This window comes from Somniosus microcephalus, chromosome 1, assembly GCF_052327205.1.
Source record: "Somniosus microcephalus isolate GS21.2 chromosome 1, FLI_Smic_1.0, whole genome shotgun sequence".
In the NCBI taxonomy this organism is placed as follows: Eukaryota; Metazoa; Chordata; class Chondrichthyes; order Squaliformes; family Somniosidae; genus Somniosus; species Somniosus microcephalus.
Window position 1 is genome coordinate 31,859,773 of NC_140987.1, and position 19,584 is coordinate 31,879,356.

The window sequence follows — 19,584 nt, forward strand, 5'->3', positions numbered from 1 at the left end:
AGAGGCGACATGAAATGTTTCATGCTTGCAGCTGAGCAACATCGGACCCTCTTTTTGGATTGCAGGTGATTTTGACACCATTCTACTGCTATCAAGCACTCTGGGCCTTCCAGCCTGTTTGGGAAATTAAACACTGCAGCATCTTTTCCAGTATAGGCTTGTTGCAGTAGTTTCATGTTTCCTGGTCCTTGCATTAAAATCTACCTGCCTAGTCACTTGATTAATGTGCATCCCTTTGAATGCCAGCAGTTGCTCATACATTTGTCACTTGGCAGCTTAGTGTCATCAAGAGGTAAAGAAAACAACCAAGACATGCATTTATATAGCACCTTTTTACGACCTCAGGACATCTCGACGCGCTTTACAGCCAATGAAGTACTTTTGAAGTGTAGTCACTGTTGCAATGTAGGACCCGCGGCAGCCAATTTCTCCAAAGCAAAGATAATGACCAGTTAATTCGTTTTTTTTTAGTGATGTTGATTGAGGGATAAATGTTGGCCAGGGCACCGGGGATAACTCCTCTGCTCTTCTTCGAAGTAGTGCCATGGGATCTTTTACGTCCACCTGAGAAGGCAGACAAGTCCTTGGTTTTACGTCTCATCCGAAAGACGACACCTCCGACAGTGCAACAAGCGAGCTGTATCCAATAAATAAACCCTCGTACACTGGTTCAGCTCCAGTCTCAAAGAATTCCATTGGCATCTTGAGGCATGTTGGGGTACTTCTATATCTCTTAACTCGATAAGGCCTGTGTGCTCTTTAGATGAATGACAATGTGTTCTCGTCGAACTCTCGGGCTTTTTTCGCATTACGTGTGTGAGGCCAACTGTCTGATAATTCCTGTTTACACATCCTGGAGTATCAGCTTGGCTCAGTTGCTCGCGCTCATACCTGGCGATTAGAAAGCAGCAGGTTCTAGCTCACACCAGGAACTGAACATATCAAAAGTGATTTTGTGAACACACACTCCCAAAGTGGAGTCTTGTCCACTAAGAGCACACAAATTGGAATCCAGGCATGCACTCCCAATGGTTTTCCATCCTCTGGGCAAAGCCCTCACTGGGAATGAACATCCACTTTTAAAATTTTAACTGCAACGAGATAATGAGCAGTTAATTTGTTTTTTTTAGTGATGATGATTGAGGGGTGAATGTTAGCCAAGACACCGGCGAGAACGCTCCTGCTGTTCTCTGAAATAGTGCCATGGGATCTTTTACATTCACCTTCTGGTAGTGATGCATTTAAGGGGAAACTAGACAAGTGCATGGTGGAGAAAGGAATGTCTGCTGATAGAGTGAGATGAAGTATGGTGGGAGGAGGCTCACGTGGAGTGTAAACACCGGCATAGACCAGTTGGGCCGAATGGCCTGTTTCTGTGCTGTAAATTCTATGTAGTCATTCACCCATCCTATGGATTAGACATTAATCTGACCTTTCGGCTGCCTGCTCAGGTGGATGTTAAAGGTCCCACGGCACTATGTGGAGAAGAGCAGAGAGTTCTCCTGGTGTCCTGGCCAACATTTCTCCCTCAACAAAATAGCACCTCTAAGCATTTTAATTGGTTATTCACCTCATCACGAGCCAGAATGGCTGCCACTTTTCCCTATGTAACAGCAGTCACTGCAGGACAAAGCAGCCCGCTTGATTGGCACCCCATCCACCACCTTAAACATTCACTCCCTCCACCACCGGCGTACCATGACTGCAATGGGTACCATCTACAAGATGCACTGCAGCAACTCGCCAAGGCTTCTTCGGCAGCACCTCCCAAACCCGCCTAGAATGACAAGGGCAGCAGGTGCATGGGAACACCACCACCTCCAAGTTCCCCTCCAAGTCACACACCATCCTGACTTGGAAGTGTATCGCCGATTCTTCATCGTCGCTGGGTCAAAATCCTGGAACTCCCTGCCTAACAACACCGTGGGAGTACCTTCACCACACGGACTGCAGCGGTTCAAGAAGGCGGCTCACCACCACCTTCTCGAGGGCTATTAGGGATGGGCAATAAATGCTGGCCTTGCTAGCGACGCCCAGATCCCGTGAATGAATTAAAAAGAAACGCTAAAAGCAACTAACTGAATGAAATGTTTTGAAAAATTTTCTTGTGACAAGGGGGGAAAAAATTTGTTAGCGACCATTTTGGGGCACCAACATCGCCTCAGCGCTACCTTTAGCGCCCGTCAGTACATAGCATCGGCAACCACAAAATTCAGTTTTAGCGCCCCAATTCAAGAGCTCCACTTCCTTCTTAGAGCACGAAGCCTGAATATCGGGGCGGTGTGTTCTGCAGCGCTACGCACTGGGCCACATAGCACTGCCATCGCCTGCGCAGTGGGGCGGGGCGCTACCGGTTACCGCCGCCGCTAAACTCCCGCTGAATTTGACGGGAGTCGTTAGCGGCGCCGCGCCAGGGCGAAAAGTCATTAATGCTAACGAGAGGTGCAAATGCATCGAATTTCAAGATGTTTTATTGTTGCAAACATGTCTTTCTTTCACTCTGTTTTTGAATATTGAGATAGCATTGGCTATTTTTCAATTCCCTGCTCTAGTTCCTGGTTGCACTGCTAAAAATAGTAACCAGATCCTTGACAATTTCCTCTCTAATTTGCCTGAGGATTCTGTAATCGATGCTATAGCAACTCCTACATAGATTCCTACGCCAGCATGCTGGAAGCCAGAATTTATCTACAGTCTTCATTTGTGGTTAAAAAAAAAAGTCACTTGACACATCTGCCATTTCCTTAAAGGACTTATCTGGCTTTCAACACACCCTCAGCTGTGGCTCAGTTGGCAGCACACTCGTCTCTGAGTCAGAAAGTTGTGGGTTCAAGTCCCACACCAGGGACTTGAGCGCATAAAGCTAGGCTGACACTCCCAGTGCGGTGCTGAGGGAGCGCTGCACTGTCGGTGATGCTGTCTTTCAGATGAGACGTTAAACCGAGACCCCGTCTGCTCTCTCAGGTGGACGGAAAAGATCCCATGGCACTACTGTATTTCGAAGAAGAGCAGGGGCATTATCCCCGGTGTCCTGACCAATATTTATTCCTCAATCAACATCACTAAAACAGATTATCTGGTCATTATCACATTGCTGTTTGTGGGAGCTTGCTGTGCGGAAATTGGCTGCCGCGTTTCCCACATTACAACAGTGACTACACTTCAAAAGTACTTCATTGGCTGTAAAGCGCATTGAGTCGTCCGGTGGTCGTGAAAGGCGCTATAGAAATGCAAGTCTTTCTTCAGCACCACTGTGAAACCGAACTCACTTCACAGTGTTGCTGAACTTCGAGGGTAAACCAGGTGTGAAGGGCCAAATTGAGCCAAAACAAAGGGGAGCGAGGCTCCCTGCTCCAGGAGATCTTCCTCTGCTTCTATTAGCTGAAGCCCTAACACCAAACTTAGGCTGTGTTTACACTGTGACTGCAACGTTGGCACAAAGAGAAACCATTTTGCACGGATACTACGTGACGTAAGAAAACTACTAGGCACTTGGTCTAAGCATTAAACAAAGCTTTAATCAACTGTTTTACAACATGGAGGTGTAGTTGTGTCCTTCACTAGTTCCTGTTAAGAATGTCCTGCGCAAGCTGGGCCCGTGCCCGAGTATTTATACTCTCCCTGGACAGCGCCACCCGCAGGCCGCTCAGTATTATTTCATAAGTCTTTCTTTCATGGTGTAGTGTAAATGCAAACTTTTGAGGATTCCAGATCATAACAACTCACTGAGTAAAACAATTTCTCCTCATCTCTCCTCTGGTTCTTTTGCCAATTATCTTAAATCTGTGTCCTCTGGTTACCGACCCTCCTTGGTTTGTCCTAGTTACTCCATCAAAACCCTTCATGATTTTGAACACCTCTATCAAATCTCCCCTTAACCTTCTCTGCTCTAAGGAGAACAACCCCAGCTTCTCTAGTCACTCCACGTAACTGAAATCCCTCATCCCTGGTATCATATAATATTCCAGTAATAAAACCTACTCAAATATCAGGAGTATTTTTTTAACTACTACGACATTCACGTTAGACTACAAAATATAAATGCTGGCTAAAAAAAAAACAAACAAAATAGACCATTCCTTTCACAATCTTCACTCTCCCACCCATTTTCCCTACTTTATCAGTGCCTTTCGTTTTATTATTTTAACAGCATATCAGATCTAACCTCATGTGTTCTAACCCTTTTATCTGTAATAGTGCCTTTAAAACACTTTCCTTTCTCAGTCATAGAATCATAGACGTTTACGGCACCGAAGGTGGCCATTCGGCCCATTGTGTCTGTGCCGGTTGAAAAAGAGTTATCCAGCCTAATCCTACTTTCCAGCTCTTGGTCCGTAGCCTTGTAGGTTGCGGCACTTCACGTGCATATCCAAGAACTTTTAAAATGCGTTGAGGGTTCCTGCCTCTACCACCCTTTCAGGCAGTGAGTTCCAGACCCCCACCACCCTCTGGGTGAAAAAAGTTCTCTAAACTCCCCTCTAATCCTTCCACCAATTACTTTAAATCTATGCCCCCTGGTTATCGACCCCTCTGCTCAGGGAAATAGGTCCTTCCTATCGACCCTATCTCGGCCCCTCATAATTTTATACTCTATAGTCCCTCCTTTCTTCTGGTTCTGACCTCCACCCACTTTGGAGGTGTAAGAAGTCACACAACACCAGGTTATAGTCCAACAGCTTTATTTGAAATCACAAGCTTTCGGAGCGCTGCTCCTTCTTCAGGTGAAGTGGAGAAATGCATAAAGACACAGCTTATATAGTCAGAGAATCATGTCAGATGTTTACAGGTAACCTTTCCAACTGCCATTTATCGCACCTCGGCAGAGAGATAATCACAGCAGTCAAAGGTGTGAATGGTGTCCAAACAGGTCAGTCAGGGAAACATTACATCAAAGAACAATGAGGTGGGGTCACAAGGGGTCAAATATTGCAGATGCTGGGGTCTGTATGAAAAACAAAAAAACAGACAAAAAACATTTTTTTTGGCTGGAAATCACAGCAGGTCCGGCCGCATCTGTGTAGAGAGAACAAGCCAATGTCGACTCGAGTCTGGATGACCCTGCATCAGGTGGGGTTACATGTAGCGTGACATGAACCCAAGATCTCGGTTGAGGCCGTCCTCATGAGTGCGGAACTTGGCTATCAGTTTCTGCTCGACGATTTTGCGTTGTCGTGTGTCTCGAAGGCCACCTTGGAGAATGCTTACCCGAAGATCGCAGGCTGAATGTCCTTGACTGCTGAAGTGTTCCCCGACTGGGAGGGAACACTCCTGCCTGGTGATTGTTGCGCGGTGTCCGTTCATCCGTTGTCGCAGTGTCTGCATGGTCTCGCCGATGTACCATGCTCCGGGGCATCCTTTCCTGCAACGTATGAGGTAGACAACGTTGGCCGAGTCACATGAGTATGTACCATGTACCTGGTGGGTGGTGTCCTCACGTGTGATGATGGTATCTGTGTTGATGATCTGGCATGTCTTGCAGAGGTTGCTGTGGCAGGGTTGTGTGGTATCGTGGTCGCTGTTCTCCTGAAAGCTGGGTAATTTGCTGCGAACGATGGTCTGTTTGAGGTTAGGCGGCTGTTTGAAAGCGAGTAGTGGAGGCGTGGGGATGGCCTTAGCGAGGTGTTCGTCGTCATCGATGACATATTGAAGGCTGCGAAGAACATGGCGTAGTTTCTCCGCTCCGGGGAAGTACTGGACGACGAAGGGTACTCTGTTGGTTGTGTCCCGTGTTTGTCTTCTGAGGAGGTCTATGCGATTTTTCGCTGTGGCCCGTCGGAACTGTCGATCGACGAGTCGAGCGTCATATCCCGTTCTTACAAGGGCGTCTTTCAGTGTCTGTAGGCGTCCATCGCATTCCTCCTCGTCTGAGCAGATCCTGTGTATTCGCAGGGCTTGTCCATAGGGGATGGCTTCTTTAACGTGGTTAGGGTGGAAGCTGGAGAAGTGAAGCATCGTGAGGTTGTCCGTGGGCTTGCGGTAGAGTGAAGTGCTGAGGTGTCCGTCTTTGATGGAGATTCGTGTGTCCAGGAATGAGACTGATTCTGAGGAGTAGTCCATGGTGAGTTTGATGGTGGGATGGAACTTGTTGATGTTATCGTGTAGTCTTTTCAGTGATTCTTCGCCGTGGGTCCATAGGAAGAAAATGTCGTCGATGTATCTGGTGTATAGCGTTGGTTGGAGATCCTGTGCAGCGAAGAAGTCTTGCTCGAACTTGTGCATGAAGATGTTTGCGTATTGGGGTGCGAATTTGGTCCCCATGGCTGTTCCGTGTGTTTGGGTAAAGAACTGGTTGTCGAAGGTGAAGACATTGTGGTCAAGGATGAAGCGGATGAGTTGTAGGATGGCGTCTGGAGATTGGCTGTTGTTGGTGTTGAGTACTGAGGCTGTCGCAGCGATGCCGTCATCGTGGGGAATACTGGTGTAGAGTGCCAAGACGTCCATCGTGGCGAGGAGTGTTCCTGGTTCAACTGGTCCGTGGGTGCTGAGCTTCTGTAAGAAGTCTGTAGTGTCGCGACAGAAGCTGGGGGTTCCCTGTACGATGGGTTTCAGGATGCCCTCGACATATCCAGAGAGGTTCTCACACAGGGTTCCGCTGCCTGATGCGATAGGACGTCCAGGTGTGTTGGCTTTGTGTATCTTTGGGAGGCAGTAGAAGTCTCCCACGCGGGGAGTACGTGGGATGAGAGCATGTAGGATGCTTTGAAGGTCTGGATCGAAGGTTTTGATAAGCTACTCCCACTTTGGAGGTGGGAGTAGCTTATAATAAATCTGCCTTTACTGGCGGCAGTCTCCGAAGGCTGATTTCCCCTGTCTCCCCTAACGCAAGAAAAAATATAAAACTGAGCAATCATTGTACAAACTGAGTGCATAGAAATTTTAAAAAAGCACGGAAAGCTGCGTACTGGGCTGATTTCTTGCCTATTTCCTTATATACACCAAGGTTCCTCTGAGCTCTGGAAATTTCTAAATTGAGCTATCATCAGCATCAGCATCCATGTTGGGTGGTCTGCGATTGCAAGACCTGTACACATACTGTCAGCATTGAACATACTAATACTGGACCTGTATCAGTGTCGGTATTCAACATACTGGCCCGGGAATTTGTGGTGGGTCATAACGGCGAACGAGCAGCAGTCCCTGTTATTACCCCTTTGAAACTGACCACAACTTCAGGATGTAGCGCCATGCACATCCTAATGCGGAAATCCTGAAGTTGCGGTCAGTCATTCATAGAATCATCGAATCGTAGAAAGTTACAGCGCAGAAGGAAGCCATTTCGGCCCATCGTGTCCGCGCTGGCCAACAAAGAGTTATCCAGCCTAATCCCACTTCCCAGCTCTTGGTCCGTAGCCCTGCAGGTTAGAGCATCCCAAGTGCACATCCAAGTACTTTTTAAATGTGGTTAGGGTTTCTGCCTCTACCACCCTTTCAGGCAGTGAGTTCCAGACCCCCACAACCCTCAGGGTGAAGACAATTCCCCTCAAATCCCCTCTAAACCTTCCACCAATTACTTTAAATCTGTGCCCCCTGGTTTTTGACCCCTCTGCTAAGGGAAATAGGTCCTTTCTATCCACTTTATCTAGGCCCCTCATAATTTTATACACCTCAATACGATCTCCCCTCAGCCTCCTCTGTTCCAAGGAAAACAGACCCAGCCTATCCAGTCTTTCCTCATAGCTAAGATTCTCTACTCTCAGCAACATCCTTGTAAATCTCCTCTGTACCCTCTCTACTGCAATCACTAATCATTCACTGCTCCGACACTGGCTGTGCTGCCTCCACCCCGCCCACCCCTTTAAGGGGTGGTGTGTGGAGTCAGCTTCACCTCTGACTTGTGAGCGGTTCGAATCGCTCCCATTCCCTTGGTTCTAGACCGTGGACTTATTTGGAGGTCGTGATAAAAGTGCAGCAAACAACTGATCTTGGTGCAAGAACTTTGATTTTTATTTGAGGAAGAAAATACAACACAATAATAACACACTAGTAAAATGGGGAAACACTTCGACATACACGAGGGAAAAATTACAGTGGACAAAATCTCACACCCCTCCCAATCCCACTTTACTAGATAAGTTAGGCTTTGAAGGACCAGGGATAATGCTCACCAAACGCAGGAATAGTTTGTAGATTGGAAAAACTTGTGAATCTTCGGTTTTCTTCCGAGTTGGTTTTCTTTGGTCGCGGTGGTCCAATATTAATTACCTGGTTGGCTGATGGTAATGTTCGATTGGTTGTTTCGTAAGGCCCTTGTTGCCGCGAGGTGTCTGATGATCACTGAAACTGTTGCTCTGGTTTCTTCTTGCGTTTGAACTGCTTCCAGAGAGAGAGAACTTCTGCAAGACTCCTTCGAACTGCAGAGAGTATTGAACTCGAACTTGGAACTCTCTGTACTTCTTGAATGCCCACCTTGCTGAACTGTGTACTGTTCGAACTGTTCTGCTGAAACAGGGGTCACAGTCTAAGGATAAAGGGTAAGCCATTTAGGACAGAAATGAGGAGGAATTTCTTCACCCAGAGAGTGGTGAACCCGTGGAATTCTCTACCACAGAAGGCAGTAGAGGCCAATTCATTAAATATATTCAAGAAGGAGTTGGATATATTTCTTAAGGCTAAAGGAATCAAGGGGTATGGGGAGAAAGCAGGGACAGGGTACTGAATTTGGATGATCAGCCATGATCGCATTGAATGGCGGAGCAGGCTCGCGGGGCCGAATGGCCTACTCCTGCTCCTATCTTCTATGTTTCTATGAAACCTTCCTGACGAGTCTTTCGAACTTCTTGACTTCTCTGTCTTTAGAAAACAGGCTTTTAATTATACTCATTGTGGCCTCCAAATCTGATTAATTGTTTAAAGTGGTTTCGGGGTGGTTCCATTGATCTTAAGTTGTTTTAAGAACGTGTGAAGTGGTTGTGGGATGGTCCCATCGATTGGTTAACCTCTTGTTTAATTGCAGTAAAGTTGTCTTTTCCTGTGGGGGCCAAGGTTCTTTTGTTGGTTGGTGGCGTGTTTTGCATTATGCAAGATTTTGGGTGGTTCTGTAAGGTTATTCTTCCGTGGGTCTATTGTTAGCATGTAAATTTCTTGATAGCGGCTGAGTGATGCTTTCCAGTTCCCCCAGACAGTTTGATTACCTCGAATACTCAAAACTGGCTACTGCATAGGTAGATCCCAAATTCTTTGTTGCAGCCTTTTTCACAAAACATGCCTGAACGTGTCCTTTTAAAAAAAATGCCAAGTCTGTTCTTGACCTTGAATCTCCCTGCTGGGCCCAACATGCTTTTTATCCTTCTGAGGTTTTTAGCAAGGGTCCAAAGCTACTTTAATATGGTTTTTCTTTCATAATGGGGGATCTGTAAATTTTGAGAATCCTACACCCCCCCCCCCCCACCGCCCTAGCCGGCAACCGGTGAAATCAAGGAAATCAGTGAAACTGACGAAAACTTGGGGTTAAATACCCCGTTAAATGTTAAACCCTTGTTGGATGAGGTGTAACTGGGGTTTTAACAGTGTATTGACTGCTAAACAAATGTTATGGCCCCTGAAAAACTCATTTGAATTTTGTGGAGTGTCAAATTTCTCCATTTTAATAAAAATGACAATTTTTAAGAAAATGTAAAAAAAAATTATATTTTTTAAAAGTTTGTTCATCTTTATTTCATGTTTACCTCTGCTCCATGTGAGAGCCCCAATCTTCGTTTTGCTCTCTGTAACATTTTTAAAAAGTCAGAATAAAAGCAGGTTCTTCACTCCCTGGTTCCCGGTCTGTGAGAATTCTGCATTGCGATTGGCTGCTTAGACAGCTTGTTGACGTCACAGCAGCTCGCGTTCGGGATTCCCCATTAATGTACACTGATCTCAACTGAACGTCGGAAAAGCCAAACTTCACGCCACAGGGATCACGAGATCTTTGCGGGCAGCTTTCTTCGGGGCCAGCGGCAAACGCCTTTGCTTCGCCACTGACTGCAAATTCTGGGCCAATAATACTGGGCCTGTATCAGTGTCAGTATTCAACATACTAATACTGGTAGTATTACCAGCACTGTCAGTTTCAGTACTCAATGTTCTTGTACTCGACCTTTACCTATATTGGAAGTGAATGTACAAATACTAGAGCTATAACCTTTGCCAGTATTGAAGGTACTAATATTTAATCTGTATCATGATCTATATTAAGGTATCAGCTGTGGCTCAGTTGGTTGTGGGTTCATAGTTCCACTCCAGGGACTTGAGCACATAAAGCTAGGCTGACACTCCCAGTGCAGTGCTGAGGGAGTGCTGCACTGTCGGAGGTGCCGTCTTTCAGATGAGATGTTAAACCGAGGCCCCCGTCTGCTCTCTCAGGTGGACGTAAAAGATCCCATAGCACTACTTCGAAGAAGAGCAGGGGAGTTATCCCCCGTGTCCTGGCCAATATTTATGGGGCATAATTTCAGAATAAAGGGTCGTCCTTTTAGAACTGAGATGAGGAGGAATTTCTTCTCTCAGAGGGTCGTAAATCTGTGGAATTCTCTGTCCCAGAGAGCTGTGGAGGCTGGGTCATTAAATACATTTAAGGTGGAGATAGACAGATTTTTGCAAGATAAGGGAGTGAAGGGTTATGAGAAGCGGGCAGGGAAACGGCTTTGAGCCCAAGATCAGCCGTGATCTTATTGAATGACGGAGCAGGCTCGAGGAGCCAAGTGGCCTATTCCTGCTCCAATTCTTATGTTCTTATGTTCTTAAGAATGCTAATACTAAACCTGTCCCAGTGTCAGTATTAAGGGTATTCATACTGCAGCTTTATCGCTATCTGTACTGAGTGTCTCCCACTGTAAGTCTGGAGGGGGTGAGGTGGAAGGGCCGGATAGACCAGGTTACGGCCTCCCCGGCCAGTTTCCGTGGAAATGTCTGTTCCCCGCTAAACAAGGTCGTCCGTGGCCGGATATGCTGATAGGGTGAGATGAAGAGGGATGGGAGGAGGCTCGAGTGGAGCATAAACGCCGGCATAGACCAGTTGGGCCGAATGGCTTGTTTCTCTGCTGTAGGCCTATGTAATTTACATTAGTGTTAGTACTGAAGATATTAGTACAGGAGCGCAAGGTCAGTATCACTGTTGAAGATATGTAATAGTTTTCCAGGTGCTGTATTGAGGTAAGCTGAGGGGTTTTGACCTTGAACCTGTTCTGAGTCCTGTACAGATTCTGTTCTTGGACTATCCTGTGGAGATTATGGATAATGAGCATCCGATTCCTGATTGGATGTACTGTCGATTGGATGCACTGTTGTAAAACTGTAGAAAATGTAGCTACACAAATCATGCGTAGAAATACATAACGCTGGGGAACCTGATGAAGCAGAAAATACAAAAAAACAAAATGCAAACATCTCATCTGTTAAAGACATGTTCTGTACTTGGACCAAAAGGCATTCGGAAAATGATTCCCATTACTAAAGCAGTCAGAAAATGGGTAAGCCTTATAGCTAGCTCGGAGTTGTTAGACCAAATGCACTGTATAATGCTCTAAAGAACACCAATTTTGCTCCATCATTTTTGAGGCCTCGTAACCTTAGTGTTCATGTGGTAAGATACCAGGTTGTCGATAATGACAGCAGCCAATTTTCACAGTGTTAATGGCTTTCTACTATACATTGCAGAATTTGTACAAATATGGATAACAAGACGAGCAGATATGGAGCCTTGTCTTTCATTGTTAAGTTTAGTAAAGTTTACCTCTCACAGCCGGTATGCTAAACTCTTTAAAGACTTTAATAATATAAAATAAAAACAGAAAATGCTGGAGATACTCAGCAGGTCAGGCAGCATCTATGAAGTGAGAAACAGAGTTGGCCATCGACCTGAAACGTTAACTCTGTTTCTCACTTCACAGATGCTGCCTGACCTGCTGAGTATCTCCAGCATTTTCTGTTTTTATTTCAGATTTCCAGCATCTGCAGTATTTTCTTTTTCTTTAAAGACTGTGCTTGACCTAGAAAAGACAGATCTTGTGCGAGTTAATATACTGAGGTAGATTTTCAACTCGCCGCCCTGGCTTTTCAGATTGACCGACTGTTATAGAAACCGCCCGATTTCTATTTCCATTGATTTCTATCACGGGCAGCTGATCTGCTACGATACTTTTACGCCTGGGCCAGCAGGTTGAAAATGTAAAAAAAAAAAAGAGGCCTTTCAAACGCTTTACAGCCAATGAAGTACTTTTGAAATGTGATAGTGGAATTGGCCGAATGATGCAAAGCAGGCAGAATCGCACTTTTTTAAAAATTCGTTCCTGGGATGTGGGCATCGCTGGCATTTCTGGCCCATCCCTAATTGCCCTTGAGAAGGTGGCGGCGAGCTGTTGCAGTCCATGTGGTGAAGTGACTCCCACAGCTTCTTTGTAGCGGTTTGATACAACTGAGTGACTTGCTCAGCCATTCCAGAGGAGCAGTTAAGAGTCAATCACATTGCTGTGGGTTTGAAGTCACATGTAGGCCAGACCGGGTAAGGGCGGCAGATTTCCTTCCCTAAAGTGAACCAGATGGGTTTTTAACGACAATCTTGATCACCATTATTGACACACAAACTTTTTCTTCCAGATTTACTTAATTAACTGAATTTAAATTCCCCAGCTGCCGTGGTGGGATTTGAACGCGTATTCTCTGGATCATTCGTCCCGGCCTCTAGATTATTAGTCCAGTAACATAACCACTATGCTACCGTACCCCTATTTGCTGCCCGTTTTAGCACATGCCTGATATTTGGTTCTGTTGAAGTTAACGGAATTGAATATCGGGCGGTGCGTATAAGGGGCGACCGAAGTGATATTGTCCCCGATCATGTCCGATTCCACCCACTTTGACGTTAAAAAAAAAAATTAATTACCTAAGAGCTTAAGTAGTTCCTTGTGGAGACTGTATGCTTAAACTCCCCAAGTAATAGTGAGAAATAACAGTGTTCTCGCTTAAGCTCCTTTGAACTGTTCCTATAATCCCTAGCCTCCCGATCCTCTCAGTCAGATAGAAATGCCCTCTTCATTGTAACAGTTAAGTAGACAGGTTCAGAAGAAGAGCCCTGTTCGGTAGCACTGAAAAATATTGGTAAATATTGTCTCGAACAATTAATGTCCCTCAGTTGTATCCACATCAGTCTGTCTGCTTATAGTCTCAGTTCACATGCTAATGCATTTGGTACCGGGGATATAAATTGAGCATGACACCAGTTCAGTATTTCTGCGCACCCCATGCAATTTACTTTATTGTAAGTTGATTACTTTTCATTTCATTCAGCAAATTGTATTCCCTGCAATTACTCGAGTGCTACTTCTGATATGATCTTTTCCCCTAATTAAAATCCTTGTTATTGCCGTACTGAAGACTAATGTAGATCATTATTCTTCGTGTATCACAGTAAACCCCTTGAGGATAGTGTATTAAATCAGAAAAGAAAAATGAAAACTCAGCGATTGAGAAGAGACGAGCAGTAAGTTGGATGCTACAGGCACATGGCAAAACTAGGTCAACAAACAGTAAGGAAGAATACCAACCATAAAGAGTTGCATGTCGCAGTTGACCTGCCTCACAGGAGAACAGGCATACATTTGTGGATGTGTAAGAAGGGCGCCATGCCAGCTTTCGAGTTGTATCATCCAAAACTCTACTGCCCGTATCCTAACTCGCACCAAGTCCCGTTCACCCACCTCGTTGAACTACATTGGCTCCCGGTCCAGCAACACCTCAATTTTTAAATTCTCATCTTGTTTTCAAATCCCTCCACACCATCGCCCTTTCCTATCTCTGTAACCTCCTCCAGCCCTCTGAGATCTCTGCGCTGCTCCAATGTGCCTCTTGCGCATCCCCGATTCTCATCGCTCCACCATTGGCGGCCGTGGCGTCAGCTGCCACTGGCCTCAGCTATGGAATTCCCTCCCTACGCCTCTCCAGCTCTCTACCTCTTTCTACGACAGCACCTCCCAAACTCGCGACCTCTACCACCTAGAAGGACAAGGGCAGCAGGCGCATGGGAACACCACCACCTCCAAGTTCCCCTCCAAGTCACACACCATGCTGACTTGGAAATATATCTCCGTTCCTTCATCGTCGCTGGGTCAAAATCCTGGAACTCCCTCCTCTAACAGCAGTACCTTCACCACACGGACTGCAGCGGTTGAAGAAGGCAGCTCACCACCGCCTTCTCAAGGGCAATTAGGGATGGGCAATCAATGCTGGCCTTGCCAGCGACACTCACATCCCAGGAATTAATTAAAAAAATTCTCTCTCCTCTTTTAAGACACTCCAAAAAACCTACCTGTGTCCTAATATCCTCCTGATGTGGCTCGGTGTCAAATTTTGCCTGATAATAGCTCCTGTGAAGTGACTTGTGATGTTTCACTACAATCTTGTTGTGCGAGGCCCCTTGGGGAGGAACAATCATAATATGATCGAATTCTTCATTAAAATGGAGAGTGAAGTAGTTGACTCAGAGACTAGGGTCCTGAATTTAAATAAAGGAAACTACGATGGTATGAGGCACAAGTTGGCTAGGATGGATTGGGGAATGTTACTTAAAGGGTTGACGGTGGATAGGCAACGGCAAACATTTAAAGATCGCATGGATGAACTACAGAAATTGTTCATCCCTGTTTGGCATAAAATAAAACAAAAAAGGTGACTCAACCATGGCTAACGAGGGAAATTAGGGATAGCATAAGATCCAAGGAGAGGACATATAAATTTGGCCAGAAAAAGCAGCAAACCTGAGGATTGGGAGCGTTTAGGATTCAGCAAAGGAAGACAAAGGGATTAATTAAGAGGGGGATAATAGAATATGAGAATAAGCTTACAGGGAACATAAAAACTGACTGTAAAAGCTTCTATAGATATGTGAAGAGAAAAAGATTGGTGAAGTCAAGCGTAGGTCCCTTGCAGTCAGAATCAGGAGAAATTATAATGGGGAACAAAAAAATGGCAGACCAATTAAATACATACTTTGGTTCTGTCTTCACAAAGGAGGACACAAATAACCTCCCAGAGATGTCGGGGAACATAGGGTCTAATGAGAGTATGATTTGGACAGGTTGGGTGATTGGGCAGAAGCATGGCAGATGCAGTATAATGTGGATAAATGCGAGGCTATCCACTTCGGTGGCAAAAACAGGAAGACAGATTATTATCTGAACGGCAATAGATTGGGAAAAGGGGAAGTGCAACGAGACCTGGGTGTCCTTGTGCACCAGTCGCTGAAGATAAGCATGCAGGTGCAGCAGGCGGTTAAGAAGGCAAATGGTATGTTGGCCTTCATAGCGAGAGGATTCAAGTACAGGAGCAAGGATGTCTTACTGCAGTTGTACAGGGCCTTGGTGAGACCACACCTTGAGTATTGCACGCAGTTTTGGTCACCTTATCTGAGGAAGGATGTTCTTGCCATGGAGAGAGTGCAGCGAAGATTCACCAGACTGATACCTGGGATGGCAGGAATGATGTATGAAGAGAGATTGGGTCGATTAGGCTTATATTCGCTAGAGTTTAGACGAATGAGAGGGGATCTCATTGAAACTTATAAAATTCTAACAGGACTAGACAGACTAGATGCAGGAAGGATGTTCCCGATGGCGGGGGAGTCCAGAACCAGGGGTCACAGTCTAAGGATAAGGGGTAAGCCATTTAGGACAGAAATGAAGAGGAATTTCATCACCCAGAGGGTGGTGAACCTGTGGAATTCTCTACCACAGAAGGCAGTGGAGGCCAGTTCATTAAATATATTCAAGAAAGAGTTAAATATATTTCTTAAGGCTAAAGGGATCAAGTGATATAGGGAGAAAGCAGGGACAGGGTACTGAATTTGGATGATCAGCCATGATCCCATTAAATGGCGGAACAGGCTCAAGGGGCTGAATGGCCTACTCTTGCTCCTATCTTCTATGTTTCTATTACAGGCGCTGTATAAATGCAAGTTGTTGTCATAGTTCTTTCGAGTATGTTTTTGGCATTCACTTTTATGATCGCTATTATTATCCCTATTTTGTGGGTTTATTAAAGCTATTCCTCCGTACGAAGCCCCATGTGTTTTAGCCGGCATTAATCACTCTGGCATTAATGACTTTCTTGATTACCCTGCTGCTGTGACACTTGCCACATAATGGGCCGCCCGCTGCTTTTTCTATCTGATGCCGGGCAGCACGTGCCGCAGCTCACCAGCTTGTTTACACCCATACTGGAGATGTAAATAACTCACCTCAGATCTGGAGCAACAACAGCCATCAGTGAATTTATTGCGCTCGATGGAATACAAAAACCAACTGGCACTGAGAGCCATTAGTAAGCCCTTAATAGGCTTTATTAAGCAACGGTTGTGAAAATAATGACAGAGCATTGTTGCTAATAAATTCTTTCCTTTCACGGTGCGGAAAACTTACATAACACTTAAAAAAGTGGCAGCTGCTTTTTTCAGGGTTTTGCGCTTCTTGTGTCCAGCTGTGGCTCAGTGGGCAGCACTCTCGCCTCTGAGTCAGAAGGTTGTGGGTTCATAGTACCCACTCCTGAGCCTTGAGCTCACAAAGCTAGGCTGACACTCCAGTATAGTGCTGAGGGAGTGCTGCACTGTTGGAGGTGCCGTCTTTCGGATGTGACATTAAACCGAGGCCCTGTCTGCACTCTCAGGTGGATGTAAAAGATCCCATTGCTCTATTTCGAAGAAGAGCAGGGGGAGTTCTCTCCGGTGTCCTGGCCAATATTTATCCCTCAATCAACATCACTAAAACAGATTATCCGATCATTATCACATTGCTGTTTGTGGGAGCTTGCTGTGCACAAATTGGCTGCTGCGTTTCCCACATTACAACAGTGACTACACTCCAAAAGTACTTCATTGGCTGTAAAGCGCTTTGAGATGTCCGGTGGTCGTGAAAGGTGCTATATAAATGCAAGTCTTTCTTTCTTTTAACGCAATCCTCCATTGTCACTATTAGCTGCAAACATTCCCAACCGTTCACACTTGTGGGCTTGGACTGAGGCTGTTCCCTGTGCGGCATCAAATTACCTGGGAAGAGACTCGCCACTTCCTATCAGCAACTTGCTAGGTTTAACTAGAGAAGCAAACAGCACTGCCATAATCTTGGAAAAGTCAGAGAAGTGTGACTAATTGGAGGCAAGCCCTCAGCATCAGAAGTCACACGGCACTCTGCAACACTTTCTTTCTCATCTGAAGATAGACTATTCCAGTTCAACAGATTGGGGAGGACCGGGGACATAAACTTAAACTACGCAAGAGCAGGAACAGACTGGATGTTGGGCGGATCTTCTAACTCCCAGAGAGTAGCGAGCCTCTGGACTACATGGCCGGCTGGTGTGGTGGGTGCTGACTACCTGTCTGCCTCCAAGAGGAAGCCGGACCATTTCTGACTGGGGAAGAGATTGCATCATATAAGAAAGAAAGGAAGACTTGCATTTCTATAGCACCTTTCACGACCACCGTACGTCTCAAAGCGCTTTACACCCAATGAAGTACTTTTGCAGTGTAGTCACTGTTGTAACGTGGGAAACGCAGCAGGCAATTTGCGCACAGCAAGCTCCCACAAACAGCAATGTGATGATGACCAGATCATCTGTTTTTTTGTTATGTTGGTTGAAGGATAAATATTGGCCAAGACACCGTGGATAACTCCCCCTGCTCTTCTTCGAAATAGTGCCATGGGATCTTTTACGTCCACCTGAGAGAGCAGACAGGCCTCAGTTTAACGTCACATCCGAAGGACGGCACCTCCGACATATAAGAGGCTTAACAGATAACACATGGTCCATGTGATCTCCTGGACTGGTTTTGATCCCCTGAGGGTCTCGGAGAGGGATTTCCTAGAGTATTTTGTTCCCTTAGTGGCCTATGGTTTTCTCTGGGTTTTTTTTAACCTCTCCCAGGAGATTACATGGCTGTTGGGTGATGGGAAGGGTCTAGTCATGATGCTCTGGGCATCATGATTGTGGGCTAGGCTTCATGGACCAGCTGATCTTTTCCTGCCAGTTACTTTCAGATGTTTGTATGAAGATCAAAGGTATCACATTTGTGAAATATTGCTATCCTGACATACAATCACTAAAAGTTGTGACACAGGTTAATAAGGCCATAAAAAAAAAGCAAACCAAGACAGTTGCTCTTCAGAAATTATTCCCGCCTGTTTAATTTCTTGCCATATTGCTCAATCCTTTCTCTGTTCACACCCAATTGTCTCTTGAACTCATTTATACCTTTCAACATCCTTCCCTGCTAACATATTCAACAACAACAACTTGTATTTATATAGCGCCTTTAACGTAGTAAAACGTCCCAAGGCGCTTCACAGGAGTGTTAAAAGACAAAAAATTTGACACCTGTAAAGTCTGTAGGTTGTGCAGTAAATAACTTCAGAGACTTTAGAAGTACAAACAAAACAGGTCTTTACTATTCAGTGGTCTGGGCGATTTCTGATCTAGTTAACGTATCACAACCCTTATATACTGGTGTGGTCACTATCGGTATTACAGTATACATGAGCCAATAAATAGTGCCACCCTAAAGTAGTGCTCTTAAAGGCGAACGGTCACATTCTATAGTTCCCTTAAAGGTAAACGGTTACATACACAACACTCCTCCCTTCCTAGCTTATTACTTACAGAATCCCGTTAAACATACAATCTTCAATTTTATATAAACAGGTTGCAGATATACTCTCGATGGAGTCAACGTCATATAACAATTTACAGATATACTCTCGATGGAGTCAACGTCATATAACTTCATGTTTAACATAACATAATAACATATATAACTTCATGTCAAAACAGATCACAGATTCAGTCTCTGTGGAAAACAGTTCATAGATTCAGTCTCTGTGGTGTAGTCGGTTCACATTGCTGGAGTGACTCATTCAATAGTCCTTCCATGGGTTTAACAGTTTGAACTTCCGAACTGAATTGGCTCCGTTCGGAGGGACCACGTGTGTGATCTGGTAGAGGTAATAATGGTTCAGATGGGTCATCTTCTGTTTCGACTTTTCCTTTTCTGCTTCTTGGAGACTCTCTGGGCTCCACTGTCAGCTGCCAGCTGCATGCGCAGTTCCTCCTTCTCTTCCTCCTTTTTCCGTAGTAGAGCCACCTTCTCCCGATGTTCCGTAGACTTTCGGTGCTCCTCCATGATTTCTGTATGGTGGGAGTCGAAGTTACAAGTTGGGCAGGACAGGACATAGTAATATTCGGAGTCGTCCTGAGCTAGGCCAGCGAGAGGGTCTTCTATGTCCTCCCTACCCAGCTGGACGTCAGCCAGCTTTTGTTCCAAATCCAGACATCTTTCCTGAAGAGACTTCTTCACGTGTTCCGCTTCCTCTAACTTTTTCTGGGCTTTCAGCAAGTTGTTTACTAATGACCTCATTTGTGATTTTAATACTTCAACTTCCTTTGGAGATTGATTGATCGGACTATTCAATCCCTCTACCGGAGCAGTTGTTTCAGCGTTCTGTTGTTCAACCTTGACATGAGTCAGCGTACTTTTGGTATCTAAGGGTTGCTCTGCTGCCATCTTCTCAGTCTGTGTTGCAACCTCGGCTATTTCAATAACTTTTGAGAGCTCCAAACCCTTCTCCT